Source organism: Phocoena sinus, chromosome 10 (genome assembly GCF_008692025.1).
Source record: "Phocoena sinus isolate mPhoSin1 chromosome 10, mPhoSin1.pri, whole genome shotgun sequence".
Lineage (NCBI taxonomy): Eukaryota > Metazoa > Chordata > Mammalia > Artiodactyla > Phocoenidae > Phocoena > Phocoena sinus.
The window spans coordinates 47,967,654-47,993,418 of NC_045772.1; the positions used below are offsets into that span (position 1 = coordinate 47,967,654).

Here is a 25,765-nt window from a genome sequence, read left to right on the forward strand (position 1 = left end):
TAAAGCACTAGGAGGAATTTTAAGGTTAAAGTAAAAGCATTAATCAAAGTAAATATGAAGATAAAAATAAGAGAAGAAAAACTAATGCAACACTTCTGGAACAGAAGGGGGAGGAGGATTCTAAGTAACCAAAGATGAAGATAACAGGAAAAAAAAAAGATAAGTAACTCATGTGCAAAAACACTTCTGGAATCTGCATTGAAAATTAATTATATAGAGTAATTAATATAAAATATGAGGTCCCACCTACTATACTAAAGCATGAAGAGTTTGTATCACATTTTTCCATGCACACTCAATGAAGACTTTTCCTCCACTGTAAATTCACAAAAGGTTTTTGTTGGTGCAATTTACTATGCCTATTCTCAGCCCTAGGATATTTTTGTACCCAATCTCAAATTGAAAATGGGATGCTATCTGTCCTCAAAATGTCGAGTTATTGGCAGAAACGTAGCTCCATGTCTAATAACTTTTATGCTCCGCTACAAGTTTTTTTAAGTGGTATTCTTGTTGAGATGTAACTAGACTACCTGTATATTTTAAAATATAAATTAAAACTTATGGGATACATTGCTCATGACTGATATAATGCATCTGAGCCACCATTACCCATCTCCCTCCTAGCACTGAAAAGGAAAATGTAGAGACACTGCTCCACCACTTGGCTACTTCCTGCTAACTACATCTGCCCAAACTCCTCTTAGGAGCCCAAAGGGAAATCTATACCACTGCTGCAGAAGCTCACCATCTGTGGCCACTGATAAATGTATTAAGGAGGACTGACACAACAGAGGCAACTGCAATACTTACCGTCAGCTATACAATGAGGACTGTCGGCGGTAGGCAGAATTCAAAGACCCAAGATCCCTGCTCCCTGGTGTATTACCCTGCATAATCCTTGGGACTGCAAATATGATGGGATTTCACTCCCATGATTAGGTTAACTTTAAGAAAGTTGACTTATGATGGGGAATTATCCAAGTGGGCCTGAACTAACCACATAAACCCTCTAAATTTGGGTCTAGAAATAAGAGACAATTTTTAATGGCTCTCTATTGCCTATAATACTGCGCTGGCCAAAAAGTTCCTAACCTTGCATCAAAAAACCTGAACAAACTTTCTGGCCAACCCAATAGCAAGAGCTGCCTACTCTACCAGCTTTTTAAGGACTTCTGTAATCTAGCCCCAGTCTTACCAATATAAAAAGAAAAGATGGGCTTCCCTGGTGGCACAGTGGTTAAGAATCCGCCTGCCAATGCAGGGGATACGGGTTCAAGCCCTGGTCCGGGAAGATCCCACATGCCACGGAGCGACTAAGCCCATATGCCACAACTACTGAGCCTGCGCTCTAGAGCCCGCACACCACATCTACTGAGCCTGCGTGCCACATTAGGCCCATGCACCTAGAGCCCGTGCTCTACAACAAGAGAAGCCACCGCAATGAGAAGCCTGGGCACCGCAACGAAGAGTAGCCCCCACTTGCTGCAACTAGAGAGAGCCCATGCACAGCAACGAAAACCCAACGCAGACACAAAAGAAACAGAAAAGAAAAAAATAGTATTATCATTGGTCAAATAGTCATGCTTAACAGAAAGTTAAATATAAGTTAAAACTAACTACTTAAGACTCCAAATCTAGACACTATTAATAATTCTGTTAGGCACTATTGCTCAGTTCTCCTAAAATTCAAGTTTTTATTACATCCTTCAGTTCTGAAAGACTCCATTCTAGAGAACTACACAAACTACTAAGATTGTTTAGCATGCAAGCTACAGTCCAGTTAATCAAAAGGTATTAATGGATGTATCTATACAACAAGAATATACTTATACTGAAGCAGAGGCATGAGAAAATAATTAACACAATTTCTAACAGTATAAAATCCATACCAGCAGGTAAGTGCTAGACCACCAGGACCAAATTAATTAGACTGAGTGTATTCAATGTACAATTTTTGCTCTAAGTTTTCATTAGTTTGAAGCAACTAGTTTCTTTGTTCCGTAACATATCACCTAAAGATTCTAAGCTCTGTACTACTTACAAGGTGTTTACTTAGCACTTATGAATGCCATTTCTTATTAGTCATTTTTGCCCAAGAGTATATGTTCTGGGATGAGAGAGACAAATTAGGCAAAAAGCCCCAGCTCATCACTGCTCTTCACCTCCCAAGGAACATCTAAATGCCATTTAGTCCTCATGTCCTTACCAGAGAATACTGTATGAAAACCTAGAATCAACAGGCTGGTATGGGAGAACTTTCTCAAATGTTGTGAGGATTAAATGCTGAGTCAGCACTTAAAAGATCCTGAGAGTGAGTGATTCCTTAAATTTTGTGCTCCAGATGCCTCCTTTCTTTACCCTACTCCCGGCCCGGAGTTCAGCCAGGAATACTGCTGAACATCCTATAATGCATAGGACAGTCCCCCACAACAAAGAATAACCTGGCCCAAAATGTCAATAGTGCTAAAGTTAAGAAACCCTGGTATAAAAGAAAGAACACTAAGTTAGAATCCCACCTTTACAACTTATTATCTAAATGACCTTCAACAAATTATGCAACTTCTCTAAGTTTCCTCATGTTTAAAATGGATAGCATGCTCATGTTGAAGGATTTAGGAGTATAAATTGATATAGAAACCTTTAGACACTTTACAAATGTTAGTTTCCGTTCTTCAGAGTGAGTACAAAAATCTTCTCTATCAGAGGTAGAGCTGTGGACCTCTCAAAGATAACTTCAAACTATGAATGACACATTGTACTCTGATTTATTTTCTGAATCTCCTATCAAAGTCTAACCAACTTGAAGGCAGGTTCTTATTGGACTTGGTATCCTCAGCCTCTACAACAAAGGAAGCACTGAGTTGTAGAGGCTGAGGATACCATCTGTTAAATGGCCAAATGAGCAAATAAGCTCTAAGTATCTACCCACCATAACAATGCAGTCATCGCATTGCACAGTACAGAATTACCAAAGAATGTAAGAAAATGTAACTCTTGTCCTGGAGAAGTTTTAAAATAGTAAGAGATATCTAACAACAAAACAAAATATGTAGAGAGATTTAACACATAGCAGGCACTCAAAAAAATCTCATGGGTAAAATTCACATGAATAGCTGAGGTCACAAATGAATATTAGTGGGATGCACAAAAAAAGTTAGAATTAAATAGATTTAATCAGGGAAAGTCCTATTTTTAATTACTATAATCCTTCAGAGTACATGCTGCTAATATCTTCCAAAGGCAATGAAACAGTGCACTTAAAGAACAAACATCAAAATGTCAAGTGCTATCATTTGTCATTTTAGCAGTACTCAGCTAAATTTCATAATTCAGATGATGGTAGCATATTTTAACAGGTTCAAAGGCCACCTTAAGCAATTTTAAAAAATACATTAGATTTTAATAGAAGCTTATCAAATTCCTGACATCCACAATCCATCTTAATTATTTTAAATGGTCTGAGACAGAATAAGACCAAAAAGGCTGATGCTCAAATGTCTGAAATACACTGCTGAAAAGGCTGAGCTCAAGCATACCAAAAGTGTGTTAGAAGCAACTTTTTAAATGCACTAATGTAACAATTATTTTTAAACCAACAATTTTAGAAAAACAGCAGTTCCTATCTAAAGCTTATATAAATATAAGACACTGGGTTTGCAAGTGTCAGCAGAGTTTTAAGATCCCTTTCTAAAGCAATAGTCTCCTTCTGTTTTGCTTGGTATCTTAATTTGCCTTTAGTTTCAAAACTAAGTTTGCTAACACTGTTCCTCTCAAAACCTCAGGAATTCCATTACTAGTTTTAAGCTAAATTAAAGGAAAATAAACCCATTCAACCCATGGCACAAAGTATGCACAAAGTGTTTGTTGATGCTCATAAACAGACTGAGAAATTTAGACATGTCTTAAGGACAACAGCTGTATAGTCAACTCTGGTTTGCCCCACCATGGAACTGAATAGAAAGAGAATTATTGCTACCACTTCAAGTGAGACCAGCACAGATACCTTTAAACCAACTGAGATATAATAGAACATTCTCTTTAAATCAGAGCCTTTGTGTATGTTTTCACTTTAAGGAAAAATGGTTAGAATACTCTTTAAAAAAATACACATGGAGCCAAGATGTTATGAGCCTCTCCCCCAAAAACAATGCTTAAAATGCCCTCAACACTGCCCACCCACTTGCCTCCGAAAAAAAAAAAGAAAGAAAAAAACAAGCTATAAATACTTGACATACAGATGGTTCTTTGTCTTATCACTAGAAATCTTCTTTTACATTCTGTATCCCTATTCTCAGACTCTATAAACCTTCCTGACAAGTACAGGTATTTTCACTTTCATCCCTCTCCATCACCTCTGTCAAATCATAATTCATCTCAACTCACCTGAATCCCAGGTATCAGGATCCTGTGAATGGGACTAGTAAAAGAGAAAAGTACTGATACTCGAAAGAAAGGGAAAAAAATCCCATCTTTCCCATTTCCTGGCTCCCTCCCTTATCTTGGCCCAGCACTGCAGAGTAGCAACAAATGGAAGGAATAAAAGCACCTTAAGCTCATTCTATTGCTATTTCTCCTTCTTTTAGCCCTAACTCATTCACTGCTCCCCAAGCATCACCCTATCTAACCCCTACTCTCCTGTCCCAGGTAATGGAAGTCACAAACAAGGGCCTAGATTTTGGGTAGACCCAGTTCCCTAAGAGAGGAATGCAACAAGATGAATGAATTTCCACCAGTCTTATAAAGGGTGATTCGAATATACTGTGATATAATGAGTTACAACATTTTTTATTGCCTGACCTAGTAATAAGCTAAATACCATTTTTATGACTTATTGGAAAAACAGGCTCCTAATCCCAAATTCCTTTTTTTAATTCCCCATTTCCCCCATCCCAAGCCTCTAGCCACATCTTTTTTAAAACAATTCATTAAAAAAAAAAAATTCATTTACAAGATAGAGGCTACCTATATAAGAGTCAAATTACAATGACTGCTAGTGATTAAAACAATAGATTTGTGACAAAGTAAACAAGTGAATGCCAGTAGCTTGTGCAACATGAGTGAACCGTGCTTACAACCACATAATTAATAAAAGGAAAGAAAATAAATCTGGTTATAAGCAGCATATTACCAACCAGTGATCACACTTTTGCAAAGAATATATTATAAAACCAATATTCTAACTTTAGAAATGAATATACCATGAAGAATAATTTGGTAATACCTATTAAAATTTTTAATGCATATATCTATTGGCACAGAGATTCCACTTCTAAAATTCAAAGTACTGATATATTTACACAGGTGTGATATATGTATACAATACTCACTGCTGCATTATTTATAAAAGGAAAAGATAAGAAAAAACCTACATATCAACCAAAAATGGAATGTATAGTATATTCAATACAATGAATACTATGTAACCAATAAAAAGAGTGGATATGGTTGTAAATGTAGGAAGAAACTTGCTACAAACAGCAGTTGCCTCAGGGAAGAGGACCCAGTAGACAGGGAGATGGGAAATGAGACTTGTTTTCACAATATACCCTTTTGCACCTTTGAATTTTGAATCATGTACACATATTACCCTTTTATTAAAGATGAGTAAGCTAAAAATTTGTTAAAGAATTTAGACAATTCTCTCCAATCCTCTGATGCATAAACAGTTCTACTTTCCTCATCTGTAGGCAACGTTAATCAGGACTGAGAATCTGGGCTACTAGAGGTTACCAATAACCAATATACAGGGTAGAGGGCTCATTTCCTCTTTAGTAAGAAGAGGTACAACTATGGCAACTCTGCATCAATCAAAACAAAGTATAATATGCGAAGAAAGAGGTGAAGAATTTATCTTACCCAAAGCAACCTTTATTACAGAAATAAAATTGGATGCAGTATAATTTTGTCAGCACTCTGAAAACCGTGCTTCGCCAAAAGGAAAAAAAAACTATCTGGCTGGAATTTCTGGTTAGGGTCTAGATCTCAAATGGGTACATGCACCAGAAATATTTTGTAAAGAACCTAAGAAGGGCCAAAATCATTCAAATCCAAAAGGCTAGAAAACAAGGGGAAGGGGGAGGACAAAGTCATGGGCAATGTTTCAAATGTCAAAAGAACGTTTAAGATATTTTTCTATCAGAATTTTTCTCTTTATCTCTTAAATTCCAAGTAAGATTGAACGTAGCAGTCCCTCAGTAATTAAAACTCAAGCAATTGAAAGAAACAATTCAAACTCTTTTTCAAGCTTATTTTTAAATGTTACTATTTCATATGATTTTTGGTTTTGCTGCTAAAGAGAACAATTAATATAACAGCAGCTAATACTAATCTGGTTCCCTCTTCCGCTGATTCGAGTCCAATTATAAAACCAGGAAAATAGGGGGAAAAAAGTCTTGACGGGGGGGGGGGGTACATAACATGGTAACATTTAGGAAGAGGATCATATTTATTTTTTGTGAAAAACAATACCATTTTTGGGGTCTCGTTAGCAACACTAATGACATTTATGACTTAGCCATCTAATCACACAGCTGTATCACTATGTACAATTTAAATTTTACAGACTTAATGACTTGTTTAAAAAATGTAGCTCAAAGGTTTGTTGTCATAACCAATTACAGTATTCTGAAGGCTAGAATATATCTCAGTAAGTGAAAGATGCTAGCTGGCATATCAAAAAAAATTAGTATATTCCTTTGCCAGATTCACCTGGACTAATGTCAAAAAAGAAATAAAAATCACGAAATAAAGTTACACTTAAGAAAGCAGGAGGAGGGCTTCCCTGGTGGCACAGTGCTTAAGAATCCGCCTACCAATGCAGGGAACACAGGTTTGAGCCCTAGTCCAGGAAGGTCCCACCCACAGAGCACTAAGCCCGGATGCCACAACTACTGAGTCTGCGCTCTACAGCCCGTGAGCCACAACTACTGAGCCTGTGCTCTAGAGCCCACGAGCCACAACTACGGAAGCCTGCGCACCTAGAGTCCATGCTCTGCAACAAGAGAAGCCACCTCAATGAGAAGCCTGCGCACCGCAATGAACAGTAGCCCCCGCTCGGCACAACTAGAGAAAGCCCATGCGCAGCAACAAAGACGCAACTCAGCCAAAAATAAATAAATAAATTTATTTAAAATAAAAAAGAAAGTAGGAGGAAAAAGTGCCTTAGAATTAATATGTGGAGTTCATATATCTTGATATTTACAAAGGGAAAGGAGAAGAATGTTATCAACTGATGTTTCATTTTTATTCTATTTTATTTTATATTTACTAGTAAACCATTTACTATGGCTCAAGAGTGTCCAAGGTACTTGATAAACTTAACTAAAGAGTAATACTAATCATAATATTAATTATAATCATACCAAAGTTACAGATTAACAACCACACAAATGAACATTTAAATTCATATCAATGGTGTTCAATCCTGAGTCGAGTACCACCTAAGGTAGAACTGAGAATTCTTTAAGCTATTTTCAAGATTTAAATAGCCTAAAAGCCTCACATACTCTCTGAAATATAACTTTTTACACTAACTATATACATATCCATTTCTTTAGATCCTAATGGCTCAACTGATGCTTCATGAAATAACAAGTAATGGACAGATAAAGATTGATCAGATTCCAAACTAAGAAGGAAATTTAACAGAAGGAACAGCAAAGTTTATGTCTGTTCCCCACTCCATTTTTCCCCTTTACATTCTTTTATTTCACAATCTTGCAGTTAAAACACTGCAAGATCTTAGTCTTGTTCTCACATATACATAGCCAATATAAAATAAAAACAAATGATTGTAAGCCTGATTTTCACCTTGGGATGCACCTTCATTCTTTACATAGTTAGTACAAAAGAAACACTAAGGAGGAAAATGAAAGAAGGGCCCAAGATGTGGGATAACTGCAAAAACACAACCCCAAACATACCTAAAGACCACTCCAGAGTACTTACTGGCTGGGTAAATAAGATGACCTAAAAGGCATCTAGCACCTGCACAGGAGGCAAAAGGACATGCTATATTTGAGCCTTATACAGATCTAGATACAAATCCAGTAAGTCCCCTACATACGAACCTTCAAGCTCCAAACGTTCAAAGGTATGAACATGCGTTCACACGTCCAATCACGTAAGTTAGTTCATGTATCTGGCGTACACTGTCATGTGCGTACATTGTCACGTATGTGCATCCTCTACAAGTGTTTCTGTTTTTGTGTACTTTACTGTACAGGGTACAGTAGTACAGTATCTGTATTTCAAGCCCAGGATGTGAGTGAAATTGCAGCTTGCCCTCTGTCTCCTATTGCTGACGATCCTTCAGCTCTACCATCTCCCTCCTCATCTCCCTCTCCAGTCAGTAACTCTTTTTTACCTGTTCACTCGATGCCAGCCCCTGTATGCCAGCTGTTGTACTGTACTACTGTACTTTTCAAGGTAGTGTACTGTAAGATTAAAAATGTTTTCTTTATTTTTTGTTTTTATGTATTAATTTGGAAAAAGTATTATAAACCTATAACAGTACAATAAGTCCCCAACATACGAACGAGTTCCATTCCGAGAGCATGTTCCTAAGTCCAATTTGTTCATAAATCCTAGGACTCCATCATTTATTACCTGCCTGACCTTGGGAATCTTACTTAACTCTGAAGCCTTAGTGCTCTCCTCTATAAAACAGAAATGAGAATAATAATTCAATAGAAACTCATCTAACAGGACCTCTACTTTATCAACTTAGAGAAATAAAGAGCTTAAATTCCTCCATAAATCACTTCCTGATGTCCATCACAGGCTGACCACTTGCACCTGGTAGTCCTCTAAGTCAACCACTTTCTTAATGTGTCCTCACCCTTCTACTCTCACCAAATGAGCTGGAGGCTTAACAAGAGCCAGCTGTTTGTTCCCAAACCCATGTATGCCAACTGCACTTGTTATTGTAATTATGTAATTTAAGATTATGTAAACTGATGAATTATGAGCGTGAAAGGGGTTGTTTCTCCGAAAATTATGTTGAAAAATTCAAAAAGATTCAAAGGCTACTTATTTTTTGGAAGTTATTATAGAGTTATATGTATGTAAAACAGCTTTAAGAGAATAGCTGAAAAGCATAAAACTGTAGAAGGATTTTATTTAATACATTAAAAGTGCCTTTAAATTCTCTGTTCTAAAACGTATGGATACCGGGGTGGGGCGGCGGGGGAATGAATTGGGAGACTGGCATTGACATATATACATTATTGATACTATGTATAAAATAGATAACTAATGAGAATCTACTGTATAGCACAGGGAACTCTACTCAATGCTCTGTGGTGACCTAAATGGGAAGGAAATCCAAAAAAGGGGGGATATATGTATACGTATAGCTGATTCACTATGCTGTACAGTATAAACTAACACAATATTGTAAAGCAACTATATTCCAATAAGAAAAACTAAAAAGATGAAATAAAATAAATTCTCTGTTCTATTAGACAGCAATACTTAATAGATAAATGCCTCATGGGTGTGGATTATGCTAAAAAGACAACTCAGAACTCTAATGAAAGGACCCATCCATAAAGAAAAGCCCTGAGCCTATAGGGGGAAAAAAACGGTGAAGGAATGTATATTCGAGTTAAAATTAAAAATATATATCATTTTTTATGATTCCCTGCTAATCAACTTTTCCAACTTTCTACTCAACATCACATATGAGATCTTCACATGTAGCTACCTCAAAAATTTACAAGAATATTATGACGACTAAATAAAATTAAGCACAGTGCTGGCACTTAATGACATTCAATTTAAAACTTCTGTTTTACTGTAAGGGTTTTGTTAGTACCCTGATGGTCTGACTACTACTCTAAGAATATAGTAATGCTTTCTTCCAAAACAGAAAAGTAAAAGGCACATAATTTCCTTGTTATTCTGTTATTTTTATATTTGGGTACACTATACATACTCCATACATGATTAACCATATAACTCTGTGGTGGCCATCAAAAAAGTGAAGACGTCCAATACTACCGAGACTGCAGGCTCCCAGGGTTACACTGTAAGGATAACATTACAGTAATGCAGGTAATGTATTAACATATCAGAGTGACCTGGCACCTAAAGCTGACAAGAAAGTAGGAAAAGTCAATGAGATGCTGGTGTGGTGCCAGTGGAGGGAGCAACAGCTCTCTGAAGAGGGAACAAACAGAGGAAAAGGTCAAGATCTCCTCAATCTCCCAGATTGAGGAGAGTAACTAGGAGGTGAACGGCAGAAACAAGAGAGGAAGCAAAGTAGAAACTGGTAATCATTCTGTAGGTAACAAACCTATAAACTGAAGAGGTTACAGGCAAGGTAAAGAGAAGGATCTGGTGATTCAACTTCCTGCTCAGAACCGCTGAACACTGGCACAGATATTAAAATGCTTTTCCAAATTACTTAAAAGCAAAATCACCTTTTTAAAAGTTCATGTCATTTTGACATTACAATCAATTTTACTCTTCATGGAAAAACTGTTACATAAAGAAATGCACTCTAAAATTAGAACAATGAAGTACCTTTTCACCTTATTAAGTTAGGGGGCGAAAAGTAACACTAATATCCAATCTAACAAAGATACAGTGAAACAGTACTAGTAATACTGTCCCCTTTTGAAAAGCCATTTGACTGAATGTCTCAGGATTAATAAACCTTCAGATCCTCTGGCTCAGTATCACACACCTGGGAATCTGCTATAAGGAAATAACTAAAAATATGAAAAAAATATATACTCTTGGGTGTTTTCTGCAACGTTTCTTATAATAGCAAAAATTAAGTATGATGATAGCACAGGAAATACTTAATATAATGTTAAGTTTAAAAAAGCAAACAAGGGGCTTCCCTGGTGGCACAGTGGTTGAGAGTCCGCCTGCCGATGCAGGGGACACGGGTTCGTGCCCCGGTCCGGGAAGATCCCACATGCCGCGGAGCGGCTAGGCCCGTGAACCATGGCCGCTGAGCCTGCGCGTCTGGAGCCTGTGCTCCGCAACGGGAGAGGCCACAACAGTGAGAGGCCTGCGTACCGCAAAAAAAAAAAAAAAAAGCCCACGTGCAGCAACGAAGATCCAAAGCAGCCAAAAATAAATTAATTAAAAAAAAAAGAAAAAGAAAAACACAACACTAGGATCTCCCTGCAGGTTGCTTACTAACTGTAAGGGGAAAAACAGTAACTATACAGTGAATAAACCAGTCAACACCCTGACCAAAATTAAAATCGCTAATGAGGGGCAAACGGACATATGTATATCCCCATGTGACATCCTGAGAGGGACACATACCTTTTGCAGTAGTCTGGCTGAAAATAAATAACCTGAAATCATGAAGCAAATCAGGCAAATCCAAACTGAAAAACTTTCTATAAAATAACTTACCTATATTCTTTAACTGCATAAAAGACAAAGAGAAGCTAAGGAACTCTTCCACTTTAAAGGAGACTAAAAAGAAAGGACAACCAAATACAAGATATGATCAAATCTACAGAATTGGAATATAAAGTGTATGCAGACTAAAGTATTTATCAATGTTAAACTTTGGAATTTGATAACAGTACTGTGATTATATAAGAGAATACCTTATCCTTAGAAAATACACCCTGGGGTATTAAGAAGTAAAAAAGGCATGCAACATACTCTTCAATGGTTCACAAAAATAAATAATAATGTGTGTGTGTGCCGTAAGACAAATATGGCAAAATGTTAAAAATTGGTAAATACGGGTAAAGGATGTAAGAGTCTACTATATCACTCCTGCAACTTTACTGTAAGTTAGAAATTATTTCAAAATAAAAAGTTTAAGAACACAGGATACTAATCTCCAGGGGGTTACTTATAAGCTCTAAGCTATACACTATATTTTAAAAATCACTCTGCAAAATTAATAGAGAGAAAGTTCTAAGGAACTTCACAGTCCAATTACAAAACAAATTAGGAAAACACAGCACCATGAGCAAGAGCCAGCAAAACAAACAGCAGAATCACATCTGCAAAGACTTCAGATACTGTATTCCCTGGTGGCACAGTGGTTAAGAATCCGCCTGCCAATGCAGGGGACAAGGGTTTGAGCCCTGGGCTGGGAAGATCCCATGTGCCACAGAGCAACTAAGCCCATGCACCACAACTACTGAGCCTGCGCTCTGTAGCCCACAAGCCACAACTACTGAGTCCACGTGCCACAACTACTGAAGCCTGCATGCCTAGAGCCCGTGCTCCGCAACAAGAGAAGCCACCGCAATGAGAAGCCTGCGCACCGCAATAAAGAACAGCCCCCACTCGCCGCAACTAGAAAAAGCCCGCACATGGCAACAAAGACCCAATGCAGCCAAAAAATAAATAAGTTTAATAAAAAAATAAATAAAAAAGACTTCAGATACTGGAATTATCAGACAAATATAAAATAAGTATATTTAATAGATTTTTAAGAAATAAAAGATATCTTGAGAACATGACTAAAAAAGGAATAACTACAAAAAAAGGATAAACAGTCTTAAAAAGGAACTGAATGGAACTTCTAGAGATAAAGAAGACATAGTAAATGAAATTTTTAGAAACTCAGTAAACATGGTACAACACAGATGAACCCTAAAGACATTATGCTGAGTGAAATGAGTCAGACAAAAGGACAAATATTGTATGATCCACGTATATGAGGTACCTAGAACAGTTAAATTCATGGAAGTAAAATAGTTGTTGCCAGGGGCTGGGTGAAGAGGGAACAGGGACTTATCGTTGAATGGGTACCGACTTCATGAAGTTTATGATGATGAAAAAAGTCCTGGAGATGGACAGTGGTGATAATTGCACAACAATGTGAATATACTTAATGTCACTGACCTGTACCTTTAAAATGGTTAAAATGGTAAATTCTATTTATGTATATTTTACCACAATAAAAAAAATTGATATAATTGTTAAAATAAAGTGAAAAATATTCAATAAAACAGGTGAACAAAGCTGAAGTTAGAATTAGCTAACTGGGAAGAAGAGATACTAATTACCCAGAACACAATACAGAAAAATACAGAAATGGAAAATATAAAAAACAGGTTAAGAGGCCTGGTGGATAGAGTAAAAAGATCTAACATATTTCAAATACAAGTTCAGATAGAAAGTATAGAAAATGAATCTAAGGAGAAAATGGCCAACAGTTCTCCAAAATTGTTGAAAGACACGAATCTTCAGATTTCAAAGCCTACTGAATACCAAGCACAATAAATAAAAGGAACCATCTTCTAGACATATCAAAATGAAAGTGCAGAACACCAAGGACAAAGAAAAGATTCTAAAACTAGCTATAATGAAACAACAGATACAGTCATCTCTCGGTTACCCAAACGGGAACGGTTCCACGATGCCACAGGATACCCCTCTGATGTTCAAGTGCCTTATATAAAATTGTGAGTATTTGCATATAACCCGTGCATGTCCTCGTGTATACTCTAGATTTCTTCTAATACTTAATACAGTGGAAATGCTATACAGATAGTTGCCAACATGCAACAAATTCAAGTTTTGCTTGTTGGAACTCTCTAGAATTTTTTTCCGAATATTTCAACCCATAGGTGGTTGAATCCAAGGATGCAGAACCTGCAGATATGGTGGGCCAACTGTATCTCTAAAGGAATGACAAATTACATTTGAATTACCAATTTTTCAACAGCAATAAAAGCCAGAAGAGAATGGAATAAGATCTATAATAAAGAAAAAAACACTGCTAGCATTGAATGCACACTCAGAAAAGCTACCTTCAGGAATAAGACTAAGGTACTTTCAAACAAATAAAAAGTTTTTCAACAACACACCCTCTAAAGGATATTCAGGCAGAGAGAAAATGATCTGATCCCAGATCCCAGACAGGAAGTCTGAGATGCAAATGGAAAGGAGCAAAGACACTTGTAAATATATAGGCAAATCAAAGCAACAGTGTTTAAAACAACAATAATATCTAATTTGTTGGGAGTCAGGGAGAACTAAGATAAAGGAAAACTACACAGAATTTATCTTCCAAATGTGAAGAGAGAGGAAAATGGATTTTTTAAAAATACATTCACCAAAATTAAAAAGAAAAGCAAGGGAATGATTAACACAAAATTCAGACGGCAGTTACTTAGGAACCATGTCAGAGAACACAAGTGGTGAGAAGTACAAAGGGGCTTCAAAGAGGCAGTGTTCTACTGTTTAAGCTAGTTAGTGGTACATGGTAGTTCATTTTATAATTATTTAAGTTGTACATTTATTATCCTATATGCTTTTGTAATAAAAGTAAATCTTAAAAATCAACACAAGAAAAAAACCGAAAGGTTAGTCATCATTCCCTAAAAATCTAGAATATGTCCCAGACCTTGGTATTTAAAATTGAAAGAATTAAAAAAGATTCATTATTTTATTTAACAACTACCTACTGAGTGCCTAATCGTTGCCTATAACTGAGCTGAGGGGAGGCACGAAGATTCCTAACCTCTCTTACCCCTCTTGGCTTCCTAACCCTAGAGTGGCACTAATACAGAGGCCACAAGGGGCTGTTCACACTTAAAGTTAATTAAAATTAAATAAAATTTAAAATTCAGTTCCTCTGTAACACCAGACACACTTTAAGTGCTCAGTAGCCATTTGAGGTCCACTATATTAAATAATGCAGATACAGAATATTTCCATCACTGCAGTAAGTGTTTTAGACAATGCTGCTATATTTTCATAACATTAGAAATATACTGATAATTGAATAATCTTAAATTTTCAGATGTTCTTACTTTTATAATTATTAAATCTCCTTTCAAAGTCATTTTAGTTCTATGAAACTACAGCTCCTTAGCAGTATTTTAAAATAGTTTGCTGTTTGTTAAGAAATATGTAGAAAGTGTGAGGACCTCTTCACCATCTCCCATGTCTCACCAAAATCATCAGAACACAGGATTTTTTTTTTTAATGAGCCAAAATTAAATAGTTAAACACAGTGCTACTAAATTGTAATACAAGCCACATCAAAAGGATACAAAAATCCACAGGATGAACACATGACCCTTCTTGGGGGCACCAACTTCAGTTGGCAGTACTTTAAAATACTGTTTACATACATATAAAATAGCAAAATGCAAAATTCATATGAATTTTTAAAAACAAAACGCTATAGGCATCATGAAATTTTCTACTTATAGCGGGACACTCTGGGCCGTACCTCCAGACTTCTGAACATACCATTCATTTCTGCCATCAGCAGCACTTCGGAGGAGAAATTTAAGCATTCTTAAAATAAATGAATTCTACTTATTTAACAGAAACAATGATGTACAACAAAACTCTATAAAACAATAGCATCCTTAATACCTAAAGCAGCACTGTCTTTAAAATCAAAGGGCAGAGGGCCTAAGCTGTTTCAGCTGAACCTGAACATTTTGCTTTAGGCATTCTAACACAAATTAAGTATTTCTATAGCACTCGAATTTTTTAAACTACCTAACCAAAAACATTCGAAGGAAACAAATATTAAGCCTTAATTTAACAGTCACTTAGGCTAGGTTTGCAATTTAAGTTTTCCCCCAACTCTAAGTGAACCAGGGGGTCAATAAGCTTCTCATCTAAACAGCTGAATGCAACTTCAATAAACACTTACGCTAATAATTGTTTTGTGACCCCAGGAGGACTTCTGGGGCTTCACTTACATAACCCATTATGCAAAGTACTGAACCATTCTCTTTCTCTAGAAAGCATTCTGAATACCAATATGTGTACAAGGTTTACTTGCTATATTAAACGAAGATTTTCTCACTCTAGCTTCAACGATCCTGCAGGAGAGGTGAAAAGGAAAGCCACTTTCTGCTACTTCACTATGTCAAAGGCGAGGTATTTGTCTTCCTGGCTCATCAACAGAGGATGAGTTACAGCAGCAGCCCCCACGGTTCGCTGGTCTCCTCGTGGGACTCCGGTTGAGAAACACAGCTTTAAACAAATAATTTGGAGCAACTTGTTTGAATTCAACTGAAAACAATCTGAACTGCTCCTTGAAATGTGCCATTAAGTATTAATGTAAAACTTGACAAAATTAGATGCAATAGAGGTGAGAATCACAATACAGCCCCTGTAGGGTAGTCGAAGGGTAGAATGTACCCCAAACCTAACTTGAATATGCATAAATATGTTGGATGAGTACTCTCCCCCCAATCTCCTGGCTCTGTTTCTTTTTTTTTGTTTGTTTGGTTTTTTTTGTTTTTGTTTCTTGCGGTACGCGGGCCTCTCACTGTTGTGGCCTCTCCCGTTGCGGAGCACAAGCTCCGGACGCGCAGGCTCAGCGGCCATGGCTCACGGGCCCAGCCGCTCCACGGCATGTGGGATCTTCCCGGACCGGGGCACGAACCCGTGTCCCCTGCATCGGCAGGCGGACTCTCAACCACTGCGCCACCAGGGAAGCCCCTGGCTCTGTTTAAACCAAGATTTTCAGATTTCACAAAGTCGTAATCTTTAGGTGACAAATAGGTGGGGGGCGGGGGGGAACGAACACAGAGTTGCCAACTTTTATTCTGCCGAAGACATTTAAAAAGAAAATAACTACCAATTACTATCATTATTTCATTTTAAAAAAACCTAATATGCTTATACCAAAAATGGTAAGAGATAATTTTAGAAAAAAAAATATTATCTTCTAAATTAAATAAGTGTAGGTTTATGAGAAGTTCACTCATTCTCACTTCACTTCAGACAAGTGAAAACTTTATCATGGACTGACACCACTCCACAGTCCAACATTTGGGAACCACGGGTCGAAGCAGCTAACTCCCACTTGGAAAAAGAAAGCAATGGTAGCACATGCCCAAACCAAATATTAACCTATTCGATAACGAGGAAATCGAGGCTTGGAGGGGTTTAGGGACTCTCCCAAGGTCACAGACCAAGAATTTTGACACGGGTCTGTCTGATTCCAGAGTCAGAGTTCCTAACCATCATGCTAAATTTCCTCTAATATTCTTCCAGTGGTAAAAAGATCCATCCCAACCCAGTCACCTTTGTGACCAAGGACAACCGAGGAATTTCCAAGACAGCTGGCAGGAGTGAGAGGTGTACTCCCTGGCCATCACTCAGACTGAAGCTAAATGGAACTCCTGACCTTTGCCTCATGAATAGCAGGCTCAAGGCAACTAAGCTAACCAGCCCAGACAAAGCACACACAAACCCCTGCCTCCGACAACACTGACACAGGACTCCTCCGTGTTCCCAAGTGCCTGGCTTTCACAGACTGAAAGCCATATTCCTAAAAACAAAAGGAATGTATGAATGATCAAGAAGGAAATAAACACTTCCATGGTAACTCAGTCTAAAAATAATCAACTTGCCCTCAAAAAGTTACAACTCTAAGCCTCATTCTGCAAATAATTACAATCTTTTACACACTGATACACAGGTTCCCTTAAATTAAATATCTAAACAGAAAACCACACCAAGTTCTATAAATCTATAGTTTTAGTTTCCAAATTAAAATATATAGTTTTTATATACATATCATTATATGATGGATAAAAAGTGTCTTATCATTCTATCTCTCTAGGATAGTCCAAACATTAGAGACAAAACTACTCATGTTAATCAAAAGTACTTATAAAAGAGACTTGAAAGAAAAATATGTAATTAAATACCATTTTCTATGAAAAGCACTATAAGGAGCCAGTAGTAACAGGAGGCACAAAAATTATCTTTGAATAATCAGAAGTTCTTGATATTGAAACCAAAATTGAAAGTCATACATATAAAGAGAATACTTAAATAAAGAGAATAAAAAGCAATATCAGAGAATTGCTTCCATATCACTTGCCAACAAATGACCAAAAGGAACAACCAAACAGCTCTACAGTAACCAAAGACTAACACCCTGAACCAAATGAGTCTGAAATAGTTCTTCCTCTCTGAAATAGAGTAATGATAGCACAGTATTCTTACTAGCAACAGCAAGAAAGTTGTTTCCCAATTAGATTGTCAATGATCGGATTCTTTTCTACTCCATCTGAATCTGCAATGTGAGTGAGCAGTACACAAACTATCAAGTTTTTTACCCACTGAATAAAAGTATCTATTTAGTGTCTTTTCCTTCTGTTTTAAATAGATGCCATCTAAAATAAAGGGTTTTTTTTTTCTTTCCATCTAAACTATCCCTTGGCTCTTCCATCTTCATATACAGATTCAACTAATACATCTGTTTATATTATTCTCTACACACGTTTAATGTATGCCTAGCACTGACCTCTCTCATGAACTACAAACCCGTATTTCAAAAAACCTCTGAGCATTTCCAGTGTTTGGCAAGTATATAAAAAACTCACCATATTCAAAACTGATCTCATTATGCACCTTCTTGTCCATATTTCTAGTAATAGTACCACCATTGCCATCACCCACACTTAAAATGAGTGTAATCTTCAACCTCCACTTCCTCCAAACCATTCCCAACAATCCCTCCTCCCATCCACCTAGTAAATCATACCAATACCACTGCCCTTGCCTATTATTTATACTCTATTGAAAGTCAGCTGTCTACAACAAATCATTCTACACACTATACTATTAGACCTTGGTAGTTTCTCATTACTTCCCAAATACTCCTAAATACAGCATTTAAACATGTTCCACAATCCAGCCCCAATTTAAATTTCAAACCTCATCTCTTATTCCCAAAAATGAACCCTATATTCTAGGTAATCTGGTCCACTAACTTTCCTCTGAGGACACAATGAACTTTCCCACCTCCACATTTGTGCTCGCATCATAACCTTTATTTAAAAAGCTTTCTTCATCCACCTACTCCCAGCCCCTAAACTTCTGGCTTAGAAAAGTCTTACCTTCTGCAGTGTTGAACTCAAGCTGCTGGTTTATTGCAAGGTAGCATGCTGTAGCGAAAACACACAGGCTTTGGCACCAGGCACACCTGGATTCAAACTGGGGCTCAGTTACCTGCCAGCTACATAGCTTGGATAAGTTACCCAGGTATCAGGGTATCAGTGCCCTCATTATTAAGAAATATGCTTAGATGTTGTTATGAGGCTTAGAAAATGTACGTAAAGCAACTAGCATGGAGCCTGGTATACACTAAATGCTCAATAAATAAGAGCTTCAGAGCTAACTTTATAAGTATTATATATATATTTATAATATACCTATAATATACCTATACCTCCACCACTTTCCATGTTACTCTAGCTAAGAATGAATCCATTTTCCTTTCGTACAACTCCAAACTTTAGATCAAACCATTCATGTAGTATTAACGTATATTTCTATATGCCGTAAATTTTTATACAAATATGACATCCCTTCTAGATTTCAAATTCCTAAAGACCCAAGATTTAATCTTTGCATCCTATAATGCCTAGCAGTGATTTTCATGAAGCACAAAGAACTCACCTCCAATTAGAAAAATATTTTAATATGCCTAAATATTTAATATGCTCTTCATGATTTCTGACAAACCTTAAAAAAATTACTGCCAAAAACATGAAGCTTAGCTGTAAGGGCTGTATCTTTACTTGCTCCTACATGGTTGCCTAACATAGCCTGATGCCTAACAGCAATATCTGTTGAATTGACTTGAATGGTATAATCTCCAATGTAAATGTTCAGTATCTGTTGAACTAAACATAATTAAATTTACTAAGGGTTTCTGACTTTCCCCAATTACCTTTTTCTGTTCTTACAATTCTTGAAATCCCTCCCTTCAAAACACATTAACTATCATACCTTCAGTACAGATCCACAACCGTATCTAACTTGACTCCGTGTCCAGATTCTCTCAATTCCAATATTCCAACCATAGACTCTAAACAATTAGAGCATTTCAAATAGCTAAGAATCTACAGTTTTCATCTAAATCTAAAAGTTGAGCAACTAATCTTCACTCCACAATTTCTTCCAGGGACTTTAAAAATCATCCACCCTTTGCCTGTTGAAGATCAACAACCCAGAAATAAATCTTCTTTTGCATAAGAGAGTTCCCTGAACTTGTCACTTCAGTCTATTTTCCCTAATTCATGAGACTACCTCCCCTTCCAGTTGTGGGAGGTGAGAAAATGAGATAAGTACCCCCAAAAAACTACAGCATAAGTCCTAATATAAGCACAAGATGAGAAGTGCAGGCAAGTGTCACTGGTTTCACAAAGATGGTGTGCATATACTTTACACTGCAAAAACAATGGTCATCTACTGGTGGTCAAAATCTGCAGTAACTGCATTCCCTTATGATCATAATTTAAAAATCACCATTAAATGTGGAAAATCCTAATTCCTACAAACCTTTCAGGAGTAGTTTATTACCTAAAATCTGTTCACTAAAAACAACTACCTACATCACTTTCTCCTCTAGGAAATGCTCAATTTATCCGAAGTAAACACCTCATACTATAAATTAAAAAACAACAACTAAAGACAAAAAACAAAACACCTCTGCCCACCTGTGTAAACCTCTGCATTGCAGGAACAGCTGTAACAGTCTAAGGAACCTCCTTGGAGTTACAGAGAACAATTTTTCTTTAAAAGTTAAGGAAAATGACAATTCCAAATATGAACTGTTAAGGAAAATGACAATTCCAAGTATACAAAATTCGGGAAAGAGGGGGCATAATAATTCTCCAACCCTTTGCAGTCAATTTGTGCAACAAACGCAGACTAAACTCATCAACCAACTGTGACTTCTGAGAGCCACAGAATTAGGAATGTAGATTAGAGAAAGCATCATTTTTTACGTCTGCCAAGAAAATAAGGGAATTTACCTGAGCTCCCGATTTTCCTCAAGCAAGTTGTTTTTTTAAGAAGTGACTTCAACAACAGCTTGAGTAAGCTTTCGAGTGAGTAAAGAAGATCATCGGAGGCACGGTGGTGCCACACTGACCTACGTATCCAGAACTCGTCCCAAGCGCAGTCCAAATCGACCGTAGGCAACACTTAAGCGGGTCTAGATGTAAAGCCTTGCAAAAGATCTCCGGTACCTACACACGCTTCACCCCGCCCTGGGACCAAGGAGACACCACCTCTGGGACCCCAGCTAATTACTGAGCCCGAGGACAGACCCAGAGGTCGCGGAAGTCGGGAACTAGAGCCCAAGACTGGGTCTGACGTCCAGATTCCCAGACCCGGGTCGGACAGAGAAAACCAAATCCGAGAGGCAGCGCGACGATTTGGGGGAGCAGAAATGAGGGGGTTGGATGGACGGAGGCCCAGCTCATTCTTACTTTCAAGTCCCAAAAGCAACAACAGCTCCGGGAACCCCCTCCCCGGCTCCGCCCCGCCCACCCCACGGCCCCACCGCCCGCTCCTTCCCGCCCCGCGGGCAGGGCGAAGACCGCGGCGGTCGACAACCCCCTTTCTCGAACCCCGACAGCCCAGCCCGTAGCCCGGAGCGGGCAGCGGGGACCCGAGAGCGCCAGCCCCGACGCGGCCCGCGGCCGTCGCAGTTCACTCCGACGGCCACTCACCGTCGGCCCGGGAGCTGGGAGGGGGCAAGGCGCGGGTTGGCGGGCGCGGAACCCCGGACTCCCACCCGCGAAAGAGGCCCTTCTCGGAGCCGACCGAGCCTCAGCGTCTGTACCTACAAGGCCTCTCTCCGGCCCAAACCCTGGAAAAGCACTTCCGGGGGAGCGGGGGAGGGAAGGGTTTTGGCACCGGAACTGCTCCCGGGCTGGAGCTGCCAGGGCCTCCGAGGCGGGGCGGGGCGGGGCGGAGCGGAGTAGGGCGGGGCTTCTCCGAGGGCTCCAGCAAGTCCGCCCCCGGGCTGGTCGCTAACCCTTTCTGCCCCGTGGCCCCTAGTTTCCCCAAACTCCGGCTGTATCCTTTACCACTCTTCGACGCGTTCCACTCAGGCCACCTGATTGTACAGAGGAGGAAACCCGGGTCTCAGAAAATTTAGGTGCAAGGATCCAGCGCCTACACCCCGCCCTCCGACTCTTCCAGTATTCTTACCACTCCAATCTACCTCCTTTAAAAATAATGATAGTTAACATTTATTGACCACTAACTGCGTGATACACACTGTATTAAGCGCTTTGGTGCTTAACTCAGTTAATCGTCCTCAAATCCCTTGAGGTTGGTGCTATTATCTACGTCTTGCAGAGGAGGAAACCGGTCAAAGATACCAAACCCAACACCACAAACTTCGGTTCTTGATTTTATTTTCACTCATGTTGTGTGTATAAATTTCACCTATCCCTAACACGATTTTTAAGTTCTTCAAGGGCAGGAACCAAATTATATTCCTATATTCCATCATCACTTGAGGCCAAGAGCTGGGAGACTCTGGAATCTTACTACCTGGATCCTGTTATTTAATACTTTTACTTTTTCAGCGTGGGCAAGTTGCTTGACCTCTCCAAGCCTGTTTCCTCATTTGTAATATATTTGATATATTTGATGTGTTTGTGTGTATGCACATATATAATCATCTCTGGACTGTTACGGGAATTCAAAATAAAAATGCTTGATAAACAGTGGTGTACCTAGTACCAAAGTACAACTGAGTAAAAATCAACAATTCTCATGCCTCATCATTAACAGGAACAGTTTTTCCTCCAGTGGAGTCACTCTAGCAGGGGGTAATTTGAAAAAATATGGGTTAGCAATAGACAATAGAAAAGGTTAGTTAAGGAAATAAAGAGTAGTGGTTTTTGCAATGGGAAAAATGAAGGTAGGTGAGACAAAGAATGTCCTGGGGCCAGCCTGGATACTTGTGACGCTGTGAGCTGAGACAGTTTGAGGACCCAGAGTCAGATGCCAGGCAGGGAAAGGAGGGGGAAAAAGAAAAAGGGATTCCTCAGCCACAAAATCAGGAAGGCACCGAACATCTGAGGTAGTTTCTGTATCTGAGTCCAGATTTTGGGGGGGTATGGGGGTGTTTAGCATGCATACTATCTGCAAAACATCTCTAAAAACTGAGGGGGAGGAAGAGGAAGATTTTTCAAAATTGTCACTAAGCAAGGCAGGGGAAATAGAAATAGTTCAGAACCCGTTATTACAAATTTAAGATGCAAACAATGCCTTTGCTTTTGGCTTTTATTACAGCGCTGTGTTATTTTTGTGTGTGTGATCACAGAAGTGTTTGTAAATACTTCTGTAATACCCAAATTTACCAGCCTTTCGTGCCTTGGAGTATGAAGAAGTAAAAAACAGAGCCTGGGTTGGCAGGACTCACTAACTTCTCTTTCCACCAAGGGCTTAGAGGGATAGTGAGAGGGAATCCTGAATCACAGACATTGTCAGGCTCCCTGCTGGACGCAGGAGTGCTAAAGGTTTGTTACTGAATCTGGTCATCTAACTAGTAAATGGTGCAGCCAGGATTTGAATGTGAGTCTTTCTCCTCAGCTGCTCTTCACCACTGTGCCAATGGTTCTCAATCTTGAGAGTATATCAGAATCACCTGAAGGTCATGTTAAAACACAGAGTGCTGAACCTCACCCCCAGAATTTCACTTAACCATACTGGTGCTTCTCTGAGGTATAGTCCGTGGACTAGTATCATCAACATCATCTTTGAACTTGTTACAAATGCAAATTATTAGGCCTCACTCCAGAACTTGTGAATCGGAAAGTCTGGCGTGGGGTCCTGCCATCTGTGTTCAGACAGGCCTTCCTAGTGATTCTAAAACATCCTCCAGTTTTAGAACCTCTGCACTCTACTATCTTGTCTTCCACATAACCCTCTTTTTTTTTTTTCTAATTATCCCCAACAGAAATAACTCTACTGAAGCAAAAGTTCTTCCCAATGAATTAAATGATGTATTGAAGCATTTTTATTCATGTTTTGCTCTCAGTGGGAGAGGAGGCTAGAAAAAAATTAATGGAGGATTCTTTTTTGATTACTTTCAATTTGTACTGAAATTTAACCAGATAATACTGGGTTGGGGGTGGAACTAATCTCACTTGGGAACTTCTCTGTGCCAGGGCTTAACATGCATTTTCTAAATTGATCTTCACTGCACTACCATGAGGTTTCATGGCCTTAATTGTACAGAAGAGAAAAACTGAGGCTTAGGTGAAGTAATTGACTTAAGGCCACATTCTTATTAAGGGGCAGAAATCAGGGTTGTTCAAACAAAGATCCCTCTAATTCCAAAACTCATGATCGCTCCACCTCATAGCAGGAGCTTGGAGAACCAAATTCCACTGTGGGCTTCACCACCACAACTATGCAACATTCAGTAAGCAATTTAATCTCTATGTCAATTTCTCCATCTATAAATAATGTTATCATAAATCTGCCCCTCCCACACTGGAACGTTAGAACAAATGAAGAAATAAAAGTGTAAGTGCTCTGAGTTTTTTAAGAAAAACAGTAAAAAGACAAGTTATTATAATAATATGTTTAGCCAAGTGTTACTATGTGAGCCTGAGCATTGAATCTTTCCTGGTTATCTCCTGATTCATACATAAAAGGTTCAAAAACTATAGCTGATGCCAAAGAAAAAGCCTTTTGACTTAATTTGTCAGTATCTACTGGAGGTTAAAGAGGATGACAGAGGATTATATGTGTTTCTCTTAAAAATTACAAGAAATCTCTCAACAGGTTCATAGGCTCCAGGTTGTTGCCAAATTGTTGGCCCATCCACATCCTAGAGATCTTTTCTCCAAACCCTTTCTTCTCCCCATAACAAGCACCCCTCCACCCTCCTGCCTCCACCCACTAGGCAAAGACTTAAAATTCCTCCCACTTTATTATGTAGAAGGATTTAGCTCTCAATCCTCCTCTCAGACCAGACTCCAGGCCTATCTTTGTTGACAGAGTCGCCAAGTTGCACAATTCCAGGGGGTACCATTCACAAAGAATACAACCTGAATGGTGCTCGAGGGGGTGCCAATTGCACAGGCGACAATAGGAATGGTCCCCCTGGAACTGTGCAAGGCTGTAGCCCTGTCTATGCATAGCTCCCGCCCCAAAAATCCATTAAGGTGTTTTGTTAAACAAAAGAACCATCTACTTGGGTGTCCACCAGTTTGCCAACCTTTCAAATAATGGGGTTCTTTGTGTTTTTTGTTTGTTTTAACGTAGGACTGATCAAATACTTAAATCACCAGGCTTAAGTCCTGGGTTCCGCACTCTACTATTTTTCACTCTCTCCTGTGACATTATTGCCCATCTCCCCACTAGACTTGTGAGTTTCATGAAGGCTTTGTCATATTTTGCCTTCTTTACCTTTTATTCATGTCTTGGCACAAGTGCTTAAAAAACACTTGCTAATTTGAATAACAGCACGGTGTACTCATAGATATGTACTAGTATAGTTGGCAGAGATTTGACAAATGGCCTCAAATGTGCTGTTTGACCCACAGAGTTCTGTATCAAGAAATAAACTGAGCCAAAAATTTTAAAATGAGAAATGTCACATAAAATAAAAATCCCAATTTCTGGCATCTCTTGAAAATTTGGACACCAGCAAACTGGGCATGCATCCCACAAGGTGTTGGCATCTTTAGCTCAGGTGCAACTCTCCATTCAGGTCGTACAATGAGTTGACTCCACTCATGTGTGAAATCTTCATGTCAAGTGCTGAGTTTGAAGCCACTGGTGTGTGGGATCATATGGATGTTTTAGAGAAACAAGTATAGAATTTTGCCTTGTAGATTTTACATGTGTTCTTAATGATTTATTTCAGTGTATTCTGAGGTAATTTTAAATTGTTTTTCTGAGGTAGAAAATCATGGGGTACCATCTTGTGCCATTTCTAAACAAGCCAAGCAAGTGCAGACATCACATTATAAATATGATTACCACCAACATTCTACAGGCATTGTAGCTAATGTTA

At 38.5% G+C, this 25,765-nt stretch overlaps 1 protein-coding gene across 4 annotated transcripts in view; it reads right to left on the bottom strand.

Annotated features, from left to right (window-relative positions):
- FRS2 (fibroblast growth factor receptor substrate 2) overlaps nucleotides 1-21,582 on the bottom strand; it is a 119,720-nt gene extending 98,138 nt beyond the window's left edge. For 3 of the 4 annotated variants that reach the window (XM_032645149.1, XM_032645142.1, XM_032645143.1), the window contains exon 1: nucleotides 21,450-21,582. The gene's annotated coding sequence lies outside the window, so the exon portion shown is untranslated. Of the gene's footprint in view, nucleotides 1-20,747; nucleotides 21,143-21,449 lie in introns of those variants that run through there. The other variant, XM_032645145.1, reaches the window with a different exon arrangement.
- Between the last annotated feature and the right edge of the window lie 4,183 nt (nucleotides 21,583-25,765).